General features: G+C 44.3%; 1 protein-coding gene across 6 annotated transcripts in view; it reads right to left on the reverse strand.

Annotated features, from left to right (window-relative positions):
* Positions 1-12,012, reverse strand: part of enox2 (ecto-NOX disulfide-thiol exchanger 2) — a 123,527-nt gene that overhangs the window by 88,526 nt on the left and 22,989 nt on the right. For 2 of the 6 annotated variants that reach the window (XM_078100724.1, XM_078100723.1), the window contains one exon: positions 10,006-10,101. The exons of the other annotated variants lie outside the window; for them this stretch is intronic. The gene's annotated coding sequence lies outside the window, so the exon portion shown is untranslated. The remainder of the gene's footprint in view (positions 1-10,005; positions 10,102-12,012) is intronic. 6 annotated transcript variants of the gene reach the window in all.

The raw sequence follows: 12,012 nt of genomic DNA on the forward strand, positions 1-12,012 counted from the left end.
GAGTGCCTGCCAGTTGGAGGAGGAGAAGCAAAGACATTATCGGTTTAATATCTCAGGCGCACAGTGATGATGATGAGAAGCATCCCAGTCATGGCTGTCCAAACTAACTAACTAACTAACTAACCTTACTAACCCATTGCATTAGCATTTCATTTAATTTTATTTTATTACTTGTGCAGTGCTGTCTTGTTGTCTATTGTTACACTGTCTACTGTCACGCACCAACGGCCAAGACAAATTCCTTGTATGTTTGACATATTTCGGCAATAAATGTTTCCTGATTCCTGATTCCTGAAATGTCACATATAGTTTGTGTTTGGTTGGATCTTGGACGCTTTATTTTGAGTTTAGTTCTATTTTTTGTATATATTGAGCATTTTCTTATATTCTTTACTTCATTCCTTCACACCTGCTGCTGTAGTGATACAACCCCCCCCCTCTTGCAAGATTAATAAAGTAACTTAATATCCATCGAACTTACTGTACAATTAGGATTGCGATAGTCTCCATGCAGCTGCAGGATTGTGAAAGATATTTTAATAGTATTACTGTGTGACATTGTGACCAGGTTCTGTTTGCCCACTTAAAAATTGCCCCTCTCATAGGGCCAGGTTTTTACATTTGCTCAAAGTATAACCATTCGGGGAAAAATACTACAGACTAACTAAATATTTGTATAATCTTGGGCTCCCGCTGTGAACGATGAATGTGTTTAAAAACAGCCGCGGCTTCTCGGGATGTGAATATGGTCTTGGTTTGATCAACAAAGCCAGCAGATTAATTCCACACAGAAAGCAGCAGAACAAACACGATTATGATTCCAGAATTAGACACAAGCTGTGTAGAGTCATGAAAAAAAATATTGAAATGCGGATGGAAAAGATATCTCCCGGGTCACTGCTGTGGTCAGCTGAGTCTCTTCCTCCCTACTGTCCGGCTCACTCGGTGTTCTGGGGGAGACGCTGACATCACCTCTTCAATGTTGACTTCACAGCATGTCTAACTGCTTCATCGTGAACTGATGTATACAACGTGCTCTTTATGGGAACACTTCACCTGGTGCTCTTTGGATGTTTTCCACCTCCCTGTAATAGGAGCATGAACTGTGGAGCATGTATTGCCTCAACTATTGTAGTCTAATACAACACACGTGAAATATACCCCCACGATTGTGAGCACTGAAATGATCCGTTTTTGTTGTCAGCCATTAAAAACGTCGCTGTCACCTTGTGCGTCTGAGTGTCATCGTGGCGAAATGTAGTCATTGATGTAGAAGTTGAGTCACGCCGCAGTTGATTATACCAAGAGGAAACAATGTGACTGCCGCCAGGTATACAAACACATTCTTTACCATCATCACACAATGCTTCAATCTGGACACATCACAAAGATGCACTGGGGTCACGGGGGTCTCCTGATCGCCCCACACATATAGAAGTACCTAATGAACGGGCCACCGACACTAAGAGCCGCCGAACGACCGCAGCAATCAAATCTATAACAGCCAAAACGGAGGTTGTGTAATTCAGGTCAGGAGGTCTGGGGCACGGTTAGAGAAATATCTCCAGGATCACATTATTTCCTCCTCTTCCACAACAATAAGTGGGTTTCCACCGCCACCCTAACACAATTTCAAAAAGGTAAACAAAACTGCTTTACCGAAGCACAGGATGTCGCCCTCAATTTCCAGTCCACTGGGAGAATGCGACTCCACGGACAAGGCGTTTGAAAGATACAAAGAGCAGTTATGAGCGTGACACAGCCAGCCGGGTCTGTCGGCCATAGTCAGCAAATAGCGTTACTACATCAACCAGCTGATTTGGAGACAATACTTTGGAAAACACAAACGTGTTTGCGGGAGGCGCACTGCGAGCTTCTGGTAGGAACAACAGCGTGTTTTCAGTCGGGCCCTGATGCAGATTATTTGGATACGCGTACAAGCGGAGTTTGCACATATTTTTACCAATACATGTCCATGACTTTTCCATAAGCTCTCCGTGCCATTTGGGAAGATTTGTCCTTACCGTGCGTTCTCTGATCTGAAACGTTTGTGTATACGTGGAGGTTTAAGACAATTTTTTTGGAGTCTGACATTTCCCGATGTTACGCCAAAGGAAGCATGAAGGGAATCTATGAGGCAAAGTTCCATCACTATTCCTAAACTCTGGGTTTGTGAGAATATCAAAAGTTCTCCACGTTTTGAAATTTCATGACTTTTCCAGGGTTTTATTGACCGTACGAACTGTGAACTTAAAATTTTACCAACAACAAGGCGCATCAGTGGCTACAAACATAGGATTATTAGCCAGGAGTAACATATCTATTATCTGCATGTTGCGAGGAGAAATAACGCCACCTGAGTGATAGCTGGCTTTTTTCACCGCTGCCCACCAGGAGGGAGGAGAAATAAACAGATTTTTTTCCCCGGCAGAATTCAATTATCCCTGTCAGCCAGTAGTAATGAGTAACAGCCAGTGCATGCTTCAGTGTCCCTGGGGAATGATGCTTTTCTCTCTCGCTTTTCGTTCAGTAGTAACAATTATGTCCTTTTTTGTGGCCTGCTTTGTGTAGCAAAACATTCAAATCAAATACTAATTTGACTCTGTGCCTCAGCAGATGAAACCGTTGTGGGTTTGCTTTTATGGCTTTTCGATGAGAACGTGTGTGTGTGTGTGTGCGTGTGTGTGTGTGCTGGGTGACAATACAGGCCTTTTTAGTCAAATGACACTGCCTTACTTAAAAGTCAGGTGAAATAAGTAGTTCCGGCAGACAGAGTTCTCCATCTCTTAAAAGAAAGGAATTAAACTGACGAGAACGAGCCTCGTTGACAACTATCAATGCAAAGTGGGGTGTCTGAGAAGAATAGCGTTTTTGTAACCAGCTCTCCTTTCATCTGTATTTCCCTTTTCACTGAAAATCATTTAGTAGTATTTGTCCTGTGGAGGTGTTGGCGCTGATCGCCGCCATCGAACAACTCTCCAAATCGCGCGGCGGCGTGCTGTATCAATGGGGCCTTTTCCAATCAAACAAAAGGGGCTCAGGTAGCCGCGTCGCGATGCCTTCGGAGAGGGGGAGAAGATGATGTTTACCAAAATAAAAAGCTTCTGCTCGGCAGAAAGCCGTATTTGGTGTCTTCCATTCTGAGCTCATGAATGTGTTTGTAGCTCGGGCACGAGTGAAAAATGTCATTAACTTTGCTGCCCTCCATGAAGGGAGACGACCAGCACAGAAATGTGTCTCTGGGATGACGGGGGGGAATCTGTATTTTGGCTTCCTGCTAGATATCTCTGACCTCCATCTTCCTTAATTCTTGCCTTTCTAATTACCCTGCCCAGCTCTGCGCTCTTCCTCACATCCCTGCCCCCTGACCGATGGTTAGCAGACGATCCTCTGGACAGGAAAGGTTGAGGTGACTCGTCAGACCTCATTAGGCGAGCTTCACCGTGTCCCAGCTCACGTGCTGGTGTGTCCCTGCCTCGGATGGATGAGCTGTAAAAAAATGTTTTTTTAAAGTAACTGCATCCAATGTGTGCATCCAACGTGTTTTGAGATATGGAACCACGTCTGCTGTCGTTTTGGTGCGAGATGAGAGGAGTCGCCGTGCAGGCGCTGCCTTTTGTGGCTCCCGAAACCGGGTTTTGCCAAAAGGCAAACAATGCGCAGGCCTGTGACTGGAGAACGTTTCCCTCGGCATGAACGTTGGCGGAAAATGAGTCTCAAACAGAGCGCAAAATAACAGTTTAACCCCTCTGCACCGCTGCAATGCTGTTAACAGCACCCGCTACCCGGGCCGGTACTTTCACTCGACTCTGAACCCTGCTTGGTTGAGGGGGAGCGGGCGCGCTGCCGAACAAAAGGCCGGTTGTGATTCCTGAAAACTGGATGTGCCGTCGGCCTTCCACTGGCTCAGGCTGCACACAAAGACAGTCCTGTGGACAGACTTCCAGCTCCTGCCCTGACGTCAACAAAAAAAGGGCGAAAAGAATTTGGGATGAAGTGACTTCTGAGGCCCCGGAGTGGAAATTTGATTCCCTTGGAGCTTGAAAAAAAAAAGTCTTTCACATGTTTGACGTGAAACAACCATTTCCTATATCCACCGTTTCATATGCTGAACTACACGGCGACCTACACCTGCAGATTTAAGAGCGGCCGTAAATAATAGCAGCGCGAGAGCCTCGCTATAAAACTAGTAAATGTCCAATAAGCTATATTCTCTGGCCCGAGCATTAGTCATCCGTCTCCGCTGACTGGAATGGTGAAATATGTGGTCATTCAGAATACCAGATGGCCCCGTAACAGGGGCCCTGTTTTGAGTCACGTGCATATCTGACAATCATTTTAAAGAGCTGTACTTTTGCACAAAAAGAGTTACCACAGCTACCAGCTGTGACGCGCTTACTGAGTAAAAGCTTTCATCCATAAGAACGCGAATGTAATTACGGCGTTCGTGTTTTTCTGTTCGTATCTTAACGTGACAGGAACCACACTCGAGCCTCATCTCCAGGCCCGTCGGTGCTGGTAGTTCTTGCTCCAAATCAAAATGTTTCAATCGCAACATGAGGAGAAGAAGAAGAAAAAAAATCCCACATTAGTTGACTGGGTCAGACACATCAAACCTTGAACCCAGCACCACGTATTTGAGCAAAGCACCGGCTGAATACATTATTACAGCCCTTCTTGTAGCAGACGGTCGTGCAGTGGCACTGGTGTGCACAGAATTTGATTAGTTCATCCAATCCCACGTGCACTGTGGAGAATAAGGCGAGCGATCGATCAAGCGAAGGGTTTCTTTTCTTTTTGCTCATTTCAACTCAGAAAAATTAGCTTCGAAAAGCAAATTAATTTCGGCCACTAGCCGGCGTTTAATTAACAAAGAAAGACAGAGGCTCGGCGTCCTCATTGCCTCATAAAACTGACCGGAAACACCTTCGGGCCGGCTGAACCGGACGTCGCCGCAGGATGATTAGACCCACTGAAGACGAATACACTGTATAAAACCCTGCCGGGGAAAGGACGTGGACAGAGGGGCAATGCAACGGAAGAGGGCAGACCAGACGAGCAGGGAGGGGAGGGAGGGAGAGAGAGAGGCCGTGTATCAGACGCAGCATTCATTATCACCTGACTGACCCGCGTATTGCGCTGTGTGAGAGTAATGGGTAAAGACACACTCATCGGCCGAAGCCCAGCGAGAGGGGCGCTTTTCATTCCCGCTCTCTAAAGCGCTCTGTCAGTTTCTTCGCTTGGTTCAATTTCTTTTCTTTTCTTCCCCGGCGCCGTACTGTCGGGTCCCGTTGTTTTGGAAAATACAGCAGCAGCCGGCACCTAATGCAGTGAATATTAAATAAGTAGGTTTCTCTGAACATGAGCGGGTACTAGCACTCCTCTCTTTTTTTATTGCATCCTGCACTGGTCACGTTCGTTACATGGGGCCGCAGGTAAAAAAGGCTGCAAAGGAGGAGGAAAGTTTACCACGTTCACCATCGTGCTTTAGTGTGTTTCCGGGCTAACGTCGGCTAATCACAGACTACGCTAAATCAAACCTTCGCACGCATTTAAAACCGAAATATTGGAAGAATGCAATTTCCTTTACATGAGCATGGCGCTCATCGTCAGGGGAATGTCCGACTTCACACCTTTGAATGGAAATCTACTTCAGAAAGCTGTCATGGCATTTTGAGTTAAAACCATGTGTGTCAAACTCATGCTGTCACTGGAGGAAATGTCAGTGGAGTCAATATGATTCATCCCCTGGGAACCATGAAAGTAGAAAATTAAACCAATTTAGCAGTTGTGGAGGAGTCCCCAACCTCTGGCAGGCAGACATTCTTTAGAGTAACCCTTCTCTGATGGCAGCACAAAATTTTCATTGATATCTTGCTGTAGGCTAATACTAATATTAAATGCCATTTGTTAAGTGTTTAAAAAGATGTGCAGGAACGAGCTGGTAAAAAAAGGGAACCATACAGTTCTTCATCAACTCATTATTCTGTATTTTTTTTGCTGATCCGAAAAAGGATCCAAACTCCTGATCCGTAGCGTGAGGTTTGAGTATATATTATATAAGTCCCACTCTGGTTTCAGCATCTTTCGTGAATGTATCGGTTGGATTGAGACACCTTTGTGTGCGTTTGTGAATAACTGTGTGCAGGTTGAGGAATCCTGTCTTGAGCATAAGCACAGCATGCGTGTGTCTCATCGCTCTCCATGTCATGCCTTGAACCAGAAGCCTGGACACCCATCACGGAGATGGTGCGCCATGTTTTGATGTCTGAGCAACAGAGAAAGCAAAGCGAAAACGATCTCAGGCTGGTCCATTAGCAAATATGTAATAAAACCAAAATTCAAAAAAGAAGGACAACAAAAAGTCTGATCTTCTGCCGTTTGTTCTGGTCGATCACAAATCAGCAGCCTGACTTTTTGCCCAAACAAAATTGGTCAAGGATGCTGATAAAAAAAAAAAAAAAAAAAAAGTGTGCTTCATTTCGAACAGAGAGAGATGATAAAGAGAGGAGAATGTAATTTGTCCGCTTCTCCAAGAGGCACGACCTCCCCGCTTTGTGGAGCAGGAGCTCATCCGAGCCAAAGAGGGCTCAGACGCGAGGGGAGGGTCCCATTGACGGCGATATTAACACTCAGACCGGGTGGCTCAGCATTGAGGAAATACAAAGCGCTGCCAGGAGGATGCACAGAGAAATCCTGTAATGCATTTCATTCCACTGAGAAGGGCTCGAAGGCGCTGTGATGACCACAGTAATTGGCTTTCTCCAGCTATGATAATCTGCATCAGTCATGCCATGCCAACACACTCTCAGGCCACCGAGAAGGTCACCGTGCTCCTCTCCGCTGACTGCAGACGCCCAGTTCCTGACGAGAGACGGCGCGGCCGCCGTTCTGCAGGTTTTCCGCATTAGTTCCGGGGCTTGACTAATTATGCCTTACCGCTCTTTGGTGGACTTTTTCGGTACTGTTACTTCATGTTTAAGTAAAAAGACTTAATTAGACATCATAGAATGGGGTTTAAACAACAAGCTGTATCAATTTAGGTTCATTGTTTAAGTAATTTATTGAGGAGAAAAGCCAAACATTCTGATTTCATGTTCTCAAAATCTCTATTGTGTGTCGCTGTAAAAAGGAATATTTGGACGGCTCTCTGGGCAAACAAGCAACTTTAGCATGTTACCTCAGACCCTGAACGGTGAAGAAAAATAATCACAGCCAAATACAAGACATACAAATCAAATATACACAATCACACACACACACAATGTACATGTCGAATAAAGTAGAACCCATCCAAGAACTTGTGTCCCAGCTGCAGTGTATCGGCTCTGTTAATCTCTTCTTTATATGTCAGGAAGTGATGACATTTGGATAACTAATCGCTTGCTGATGTCCGTGTGCATTTATGCTGACAAAAGCTCTATATGAGAGGGACAAAACCATCTTGATGCCGTGTTTGTAAGATGCTCTGCACGCTGTTCTTTTAACGCAATAGATATTTGTGCAAGTTCCTGTAACTATTACACTGCGGCTTGTTCACAAATACGGAATCCGTCGAGAGGGATTCAGACAACGGAAAAGAATATTGTACCCGTTCTCTGGTACAATTAATTGCTAGGACTTCCTTATCAACACCGGTGACCTCCTGCAATGACCTTCCACTATGACTCGGCAGAGAATCTGATGACACTAGATTAACCCCGACATAGCATAGTTTTAATGGAGACATCAACGCATACTGAAACATAAGTAAGAATTATAGATGGAGGGGATGACGGGACGGGATTAATACACAGGCTAATAGTGTTGTCGATTGTTTCGCTTTCTCGTCATCCTTTTTTCCCCAGAAAAGACGAGCTAAACAACAAGTACAGACGGGCATTTGGGCCTGTAGGCGACCAGCGTTACATTGAGATCCGGATAAAAACTGCTGAAAACTGTGCAGACCGTGCACAACTAATGGCAGCCACAAAGAGAAATCAAGGTCAACCGAGGAAGTGCAAACTCCCGCTGTGAGGAGAGAAAAATAGGCTACTTACTTATTCACCCACACAGTGGCATGAGTCCAAACTAAAGAAGAATAATGGCAGTTATTTTAATTTGGGGAAATAAAATGATGGGGTTGTGTGCAGAGAGAATTCCTTTTTTTTTTTTTTTTTTTTAAAGACCCTTTGCTGGCACAGCAACGAATGGCATTCATCGATCTTAAGGCAACCTCGTCCATGCTCATATTTGTTATTACCAACATTTTTCTTTTCCACACACTTGACTCTAAAGTGCTTTTCTACAGTGAGGAAAAGCCTGAGCAGCTAACTGGAGGAAATGTGAACAGTGATGATTACGAATGAAGCGGAGAAGCTGGGAAGAGGAAAGCTTTGCACCGGACTCTGAAACAAGTTTGAAATTGTGACTCAGATCGCGCTCATCAATATGCAACAGTCGGCGTGAGGCAGTTTTCTAAACGGAGCTCCACGCTGATGTTATTAACGATGCACCCATCGATTTTCTTTGGAGAGAAAAAAATGCGACTTCAGTTGTTTGTCAGAATAAGAGAAAAAAGGTGCACGCAATCAGGTGTGAGGCTAGCTTAGCACAACCTGCTTAAAAGCATCTATGAACTGCTGCCTTGTACCGTTCACACGAATCAATGCAATGTCAGTTTACCAGCTTCAAAATGCCATTAGATGTTCCTCATAGCAGTTAATGTGCGTCGAGCCTTGCGTGAAGATGTGTGTACTTTCACACGCAGGTCCTGACGAACAAACGCATGAGGCCCAACACCAGACACCCGCGCCTAGTGTGGATTAGAGGATCCCTCCCCTCAGTAAAGAGGATTATCGGACTCAACTCCCCCAAATTCCCCTCCCTTGTGATGGAGAAGGGAGATACCCCCCTGATGGCCCCGATAGGTTCCTTCGTCTTCCCGGCAGCCACAGACCTGATCGCCCTCCTCAGCAATGGGCAGCGTTGTATTATTCACACCAAACATCACGCAAGGCTCTTGCGCACCTTTTCTTTGCTGTAGCCGTCTCTCAGCTCAGCGAGCTCATCTCTGTGATGGAGCGCCTCGTCTCCCCCGGGGGGGCTACGGAAGGAAAGCTTGCAGGTTTTGTTTACATTTGTCTGGAATCATTAAATTGCATCCACAGCATCGGGTAGGAGGGTGACATTTATTTTTTAAATGGGCTAAATGGCTACAATAAGTTTGTGGACACAAAAACATACACATGTGTTTGAGATGTACGTCTCCAAATTTCATTGTGATGTTTTTGTGAGGATGGTGGTGGTGGTGTTTTTTCACCTTGGAGTGATGGTAGGGGTTCTTCTATATTGTTGAAAAAAAATAGAAATTCTGTGTTTTCTTTCTCATGAGTATTTGTCCTGTTCTTTACCCGTATTTACAATAAACCATATTAAAAAAATCGGTTTCAAGGATCACTCTTATATTTGTCGGGATGCAAGTGGTAAATGGAAAATGTATTATTTGGGTCTACTGTTAAAAATCTTTGATTTTGGTGTCTCAAGCGAATTCTACACAAACAATGTTAGCTGGCGTGAGCGCTATAAATACTCCAGCCATTTCCACTTCCTTTTCTTGCTGACAACACGTGAACTGCATGAATCCACTTGTGTTTATTTTAAATGAAAACAACCTATATAGAAAAGATATTGCGCTTACAGCTTCTTTTACTGCTGCAAGCAAAGGGCTGCTGTACAATAGCATAATGTGGTTTGGTAGTCATATCATTTGGTTGTGTATTACATAAAATGAAGTTATGTATCATGATTCTGCAGTGATGCACATTTACTGTAACGTCTTTTAAAGTGCACTTGAGAATAGGGCCGCAACCACATGTGCGTTAATTGTTTTGGTTAAACAATAAAAATAGAAACTCGAGAAACAGAAGCATGTGTCACATTTGCTGTGATGTGGTTAATTCCCCCCATCCCTTTTCTATAATCACAATTTTCTACAAGTAATAGATCACTGCACCCAATACGCACCACACTGGAACTACAGTGCAGACTCCTCCCACGCCATAGCAAACATGCATGTGGGTGCAATAATAGGCTCTGCTGACATGTTGAAGAGGCGACTTCCTGCACAAAGGGAGCACAGTGGGGGCGCCATGTAAAAAGGTGCAAAAACACACAGAAACACTCAAGCATCTTCTGAGCCCTGTGGCTGCATTACTCAAAGATATGGTTACAGAGCCTTTTTTTTCCATGAATGTTCGAATCGTTCTGACAGTGACCTGATCCAGAAATAGTTTATACGTTCAATCGGAAAGAGTAAGAAGACTGGCTATAAATCATTGGTGTAGCCTTTCCATCAGCTGATGAGGATTTGCTTGCGTAGCATTGTTGACCCATAAAAAAAAAAGGTACGTTTGGCGCCGAACACTCATCACAACGAAATCAACGTGTTAAAACCAAGAGGGCAAAAAGAGGACAGAGGGAGCGGCTCCAAAGCTGAGAACTTTTTCCACATTTTTAATAAACAGAGCCGGAGGAGCAGCACTGAAACTATTTCCTATCACCCGCGAGTCAGGGAAAAAGCCCTTAAGTGTGAGGGAAGGCAATAAAATGTGCGCATCCACAAATTACAAATGAAATTGTGTCCTCGGTTTGTGGAAACGTTTCGGCAAGACCTACAGCTCTGCTGCATTGGTAGAGATGCACAATGCAAAGTCTACACGCTTCGCCGCCTGTAGAAGTGAATAATAAGAGGCCATCTCAGAGAACTGATTATCCTAAAATCATTTTCATTTAGGCGGGAAACTACAAAGCCGCGACAGCCGAGGATGTTGGTTCTCCGACGATCCCGTCGTCCACAGGAAACGCAACAAAAAGTGTCAATCCCCAGTCACATCATCAAACGTCTTGTTCATCAGTTAACAGAGAGACCCAATGAGATTGATTCAATTTAATGTCAAACGCGCAGAAAACTCCAGATTTTTCGAGAGGCTGGAATGATCAAATTATCTTTTTCCATTATAAGATGACAAACATTTATTCAATTATCAAAACAGTTGCGGGTGCATTGTGTAACAGCCACATATTAGTTTATTGAAGTAATTAGGGAGAGTCTGACGAGGGGACTTAATGAGAGTATTAAGAGTAAATGACTGATTACCAGACATGGCAATAAAGAGGAACAATGCCGTGTTGTTTCTAAGGTCTCAGTAATTATCTTCAGACCATCGTGTTATAGCCAAAGCTTTTACATCTTATCCTTAGAATTAGGGCCTTTAATAAAGGCAATATCATGAAAAAATAAATGATTACACTGTACACTATAGTCTATATCAAAATATACAGATCAAGATACTGGGGTAAGGGCCTTGCTGGAAAAGAGCAGAGACGTTGAGTCCAAGCAACCCCTGGTGAATAAAAGGTTTTAAAAAGAGCAGTCGTGCATGTGAAAGGGCTCAGCTCTCCTTGTCACAACAACTTGCATCAGAGAAGGAAGGTAGGACGGTACGTGAGGGGAGAGGATGACACTGCTGCGACAGCCACACACACTAGACTTAAACTGTGGTGTGTCGTCCTGAAAATGTAACCCAAATCCAGTAGGAACAAGAAGGGGGAAAAAAACCAAGAAGAAAATTCTAAAAATTAGCATCTGCCTCAAAATGGTTTGAGGCGACAAACACAAATTAAGAGTGTTACCTTGTGTTACAACAAATGTGTGCTTGCGCTGGTGTGTGTAGTTCTGACACCTTTTCTACACCTTTCCCGTTAGCTCCGTCAGACTTCGCTTAATTTACACCTAAGTGAGCTGTTATCAGTGTAATCACCTGGGTCCTCAATGACTTTCCATGCAATCAAAGCGAAAAGTGCAGCTGTCTTGCTTTTAGCAGCACGTGGACGCGGCACCGTCCCACCGCCGGTCAGCCTACACGTACGAAGTGAAACGAGACATAGAAACTTGAGAAACAGAAGCATGTGTCACATTTGCTGTTATGTGGTTATTTCCCCCCATCCTTTTTCTCTAAATCACAATTTTCT

The sequence above is a fragment of the Gasterosteus aculeatus genome, chromosome 4 (assembly GCF_964276395.1).
Source record: "Gasterosteus aculeatus chromosome 4, fGasAcu3.hap1.1, whole genome shotgun sequence".
Classification (NCBI taxonomy): domain Eukaryota; kingdom Metazoa; phylum Chordata; class Actinopteri; order Perciformes; family Gasterosteidae; genus Gasterosteus; species Gasterosteus aculeatus.